Source organism: Bidens hawaiensis, unplaced genomic scaffold (genome assembly GCF_021521415.1).
Source record: "Bidens hawaiensis isolate Kalapana, Puna unplaced genomic scaffold, B.hawaiensis_p1.1 tig00013977_1, whole genome shotgun sequence".
NCBI lineage: Eukaryota > Viridiplantae > Streptophyta > Magnoliopsida > Asterales > Asteraceae > Bidens > Bidens hawaiensis.
The window spans coordinates 486,653-491,626 of NW_027492194.1; the positions used below are offsets into that span (position 1 = coordinate 486,653).

The window sequence follows — 4,974 nt, forward strand, 5'->3', positions numbered from 1 at the left end:
ATGGAGAGAGATGGATGGGTGAAGATGATGAATGAAGGGGAAAAGAAAAAAATTAGTTTTATGTGGATGAAAATTTTTGTATTTTATTAAAACTTTTATATATATATATGCTGCAGCACTCGTCGCTGACATTGAGAGTCCACCGTAAGCTACGGTGGCTACCGTAGCTTACGGTAGGTCCTTGGCGTAAGAAACCCAGCGTAAACAATAAGAACCCAGCGTAGGAGCTTTTAGGTCCACCGTATCTTACGGTGGGTACCGTAGGCTACGGTGGCACCTGATACAATTTTTTTTTTCTGAAATCAATAAACATTAAAAACTAACTAACATTATTTACAAATCACTAAAAACTAAAAATTACCCTACCCCCATGAAAAACCCGAGTTGTCCTCAACACGGTGAAGAGATTCCCGAGAATTTCCGACACTTGATTTGGACAACCTTGTAACGAGAAAGGTAACTTTTATGACCAAATTTGAACAAAAACTAAACTAAATTATACAACAAACCTGGACCGTTTAATTGGTTATTTCCTCAGGCGACCGCAACAGGTAGCCTACTTTGTCCATTTCACACATGTTGATATCCTTACCCTCCAAGTATGGTTTAAGTCGGTGTTCGTTCACAGTTTGTCTTGCTTGATTGTGCAAGTCTTCAATTTCCACATCACCAAACTTGCCCACTCTTGTTATAACAAACGGGCCCATCCATTTGCTTTTGAGTTTCCCGAGAAACAGTTTGAGTCTTGAATTATAAAGCCACACTTTTTGCCCAACCTCAAATGTCCATTTCCTTATCTTGGCATCATGCACCCTCTTTAATTTCTCCTTGTAATTCGATGCACATTCATATGCATCATCTCGGATCTCTTCCAATTCGTTCAATTTCAACTTTCTTAACTCACCAGCTTCCTTGTAATCCAAATTCACATTTTTAATTGCCCATAATGCTCGATGAGCCAACTCCATTGGCAAATGACAACCTTTCCCATACACCAACCGAGAAGGAGTCGTTCCTATGGGCGTTTTATAAGCAGTTCGGTACGCCCATAATGCATCATCCAACTTTACCGACCAATCCTTCCTATCAACCCGTACCATCTTCATCAATATTTCTTTCATTTGTCGGTTGGACACTTCAACTTGTCCACTTGATTGTGGGTGATACGGAGTAGCAATTCGATGATTCACATTATACCGCTTCAACAATTTCCCGAAATTGAAATTCTTGAAATGCGTTCCACCATCACTTATAATCACTCTCAGAATTCCAAATCTTGCAAAAATATTGGATTGAACAAACTTACATACCACGGTGTGATCATTAGTCCTTGTTGTTATGGCCTCAACCCACTTTGAAACATAATCCACCGCCACTAATATGTATAAATACCCACAAGAATTTGGAAACGGGCCCATAAAGTCAATTCCCCATACGTCAAAAATGTCAACCACCAAAATGGGTTGCAAAGGCATCTCGTCCCGTTTTGAAATTCCACCCATCTTTTGACAATTCAAACAATGGCGTGCGTAGTCACTTGCATCTTTAAAGATTGTGGGCCAATAAAACCCACTTGTGAGAACTCGATAACCCGTCTTTTTCCCACTAAAATGATCACCACAAGCGGATGAATGAGCATGTGCAAAAATCTCTTGAACTTCTGATTCGGGAATGCACCGCCGAATGATTTGATCGGCACCAATTTTGAACAAGTCGGGCTCATCCCAAATATATTGCTTGACTTGGGAAAGAAATTGTTGTCTCATTCTCTTGGCCCAATGTTTCGGCATCTCACCCATGGCCAAATAGTTGACATAATGGGCATACCATGGTGTAGTGGACACGGCTAACAACTGTTCATCCGGAAATCGCTCATTGATTTCATGTGAATCATCGACCCCTTCCAAAGGAATTCTCGATAAGTGGTCCACCACCATATTTTCACACCCATTCTTATCTCAGACCTCCAAATCAAACTCTTGTAACAATAAGACCCAACGAATCAAGCGGGGTTTTGCATCTTTCTTCTCCATGAGGTAACGAACCGCACTATGATCCGAATAAACCACAACCTTACTTCCCCATATGTATGACCGAAACTTATCCAAGGCGTACACCACCACAAGTAATTCTTTTTCAGTAGTGGTGTAATTCAATTGTGCCTCGGATAATGTTTTGCTTGCATAGTAAATCACCACCGGCTTCTTATCAATTCTTTGACCCAAAGCTGCTCCAATCGTGGTATCACCTGCATCACACATAATCTCAAATGGCTTCGTCCAATCCGGCGGTTGCAAAATCGGTGCTTGCACTAATTTTTCCTTCAAAACATCGAATGCTTGCAAACAATCATTAGTAAAATCAAATGCAACATCTTTTAGCAACAAATTGCATAAAGGTTTAGTAATCAAACTAAAACCTTTAATAAACCGCCGGTAAAACCCGGCATGTCCCAAAAATAACTTACCCCTTTTACATTTTTCGGTGGTGGCAATGAAGAAATAACCTTAATTTTTGCTTTATCCACCTCCATTCCCCGACTTGAAACTACATGCCCCAACACAATACCCTCTTGTACCATGAAATGACTTTTCTCCCAACTTAAAACCAAATTAGTCTCGACGCAACGTTTTAAAACTTTTTCCAATTCATCAAGACATCTTTCAAAAGTTGACCCAAAAATAGAAAAGTCATCCATGAATACCTCAAGTGAATCACCAACCATGTCCGAAAAAATACTCATCATACATCGTTGGAACGTGGCCGGGGCATTACACAATCCAAATGGCATTCGCCTAAAGGCAAAAGTGCCATATGGACATGTGAATGTGGTTTTGTGTTGGTCGTCGAGATGGATTGCAATTTGATTATATCCCGAGTACCCATCCAAAAAAACAATAAAATTTTTGACCCGATAATTTTTCAATAATTTGGTCAATAAAAGGTAATGGAAAATGGTCTTTTGAGGTAGCCGCATTTAGCTTCCTATAATCAATGCACACTCGCCACCCAGTTACCGGTCGGGTGGCGATTTGTTCACCACTATCATCTTTAATTACCTGGATGCCGGCTTTCTTTGGAACTACCTGTGTTGGACTTACCCATGCACTGTCTGAGATTGGATAGATAATTCTCGCATCCAACCATTTGATGACTTCCTTTTTCACCACTTCTCTCAAATTGGGGTTCAACCTCCTTTGAGCTTCCCGAGTAAGCTTTGCATCATCCGTGGTGATTATTTTGTGCATTACTATAGATGGACTAATACCCTTCAAATCGGCTATTGTCCACCCAATCTCCGCCTTGTGAGCCTTCAAAACTTCCAACAATCCCTCTTCTTGAGCCTCATTCAAGTTAGAGGCAATGATAACCGGCAACGTCTCACCTTCTCCCAAGAATGCATACTTGATATGACTTGGCAACTCTTTCAATTCTACCTTGGGAGGACAAATCAACGAGGGTTTAGTATCTGAATTGATTTCTATTGGTAGACTTTCCACCTGATGAGTCCACGGTGGTCTTCCGTCTTGCAATGCCAATACCGCTTGTTTCTTTTCCTCTAACTCAAATGCACAAATGTGAACCTATTCAAAATCATCACAAACACAAACATCCAACATACCTTCCTCATACTCGTGTGGTACATACCCATCTATGATATCTGCCATAAAACATTCTTCACTAGCCAATGAATTAGCAACATTAGTAAACACATTTTTCTATTTCCAAAGGCCATTCAACTGTACCAAACCGGCAGTCAATAATAGCATGAGCAGTATTTAAAAATGGTCGACCCAATATAACATTTTGTTGTTGTGTTGAGTCAACCGACGAGTAATCTAGAACCAAAAAGTCAACGGGATAATAAAATTCCTCTACTTTAACAATAACGTCCCGCACAATCCCTCGATGAAGTTTGTTAGACAAATCAGCCAATACAACTGTGGTCTCAACTCGTTTAAGTGTACCAAAATTGTATTGGTCATACAAACCCCCCGGTAGGATACTTACACCCGCTCTAAGATCCAATAGTGCCCGGGACATTTTAAAGTCACCCACTTGAATGTAAATAAAGGGTGCTCCCGAGTCTTGAAGCTTAGGTGGAAGATCACCTTTAAGAATTGCACACACTCGTTCAGTTAAATCAACCCGTTTAGGAACCTTTTGTTGTCTTTTTCGAGTACACAATTCTTTTAAAAATTTTGCATATGTGGGTACTTGTTTTATTGCCTCAAGTAAAGGAAGATTAACTTTAACCTGTTTAAATACCTCCCACATCTCCTCCTTTTGAGGACCCCATTTTAAACACGTTTTTCTTACCCAGATCATTTAAAGCCGAAGGAAAAGGAATTGGAACCTCTCCCACTTCCTTGCTTTTATCATTTAAAAGTTCATTTTGACCCGAACCTTTGTTTGAAAACGTGGATAGTTTTGGGGGTTGAATAGGTGAAGCTTGTTCATCTTCACTTTCTACCCCCATCACATCCTCTACCACACCTTCAACTAACTCCGATGTGGTATTGATTTTAAACTCCTTACCACTTCTTAAAACACTTACTTGATTAATCGGTACATTGCGAGAATTAGTGTGAGTAGGGTTCACCTTGGAGTCGCTCGGGAGTTGACCTTTGTTCTTCTTCAAGTTAGATACCTCGGTTGCAAGTTGACCCATTTGAGTTGTCAATGATTTGATGGCTTTGTCACACATTTCATCCTTTTGGATACGAGCTTCATCCAACTGATTCCTCTTTTGCATCTCTTGTTGCATCATCTTAAGCATGTCCATCACTTCATTCCCACTTGATGAACTTTGGCTCGAAGACCCACCTTGATTACCACCCGTTCCTTGAAATTGATTTTGATTGCCTTGGTTGAAGTATTGTTGACGAGGGATAAAGGTGGTTTGAGAAGTCCCTTGGAAATTTGGATTGAGTTGAGTTGCTTGATTTCCGTAACGGAAATTTGGATGATTTT

General features: G+C 40.2%; 1 pseudogene; it reads right to left on the bottom strand.

Annotated features, from left to right (window-relative positions):
* Positions 1-1,513: 1,513 nt before the first annotated feature.
* On the bottom strand, positions 1,514-4,771 carry LOC143545453 (uncharacterized; annotated as a pseudogene).
* Positions 4,772-4,974: the final 203 nt, after the last annotated feature.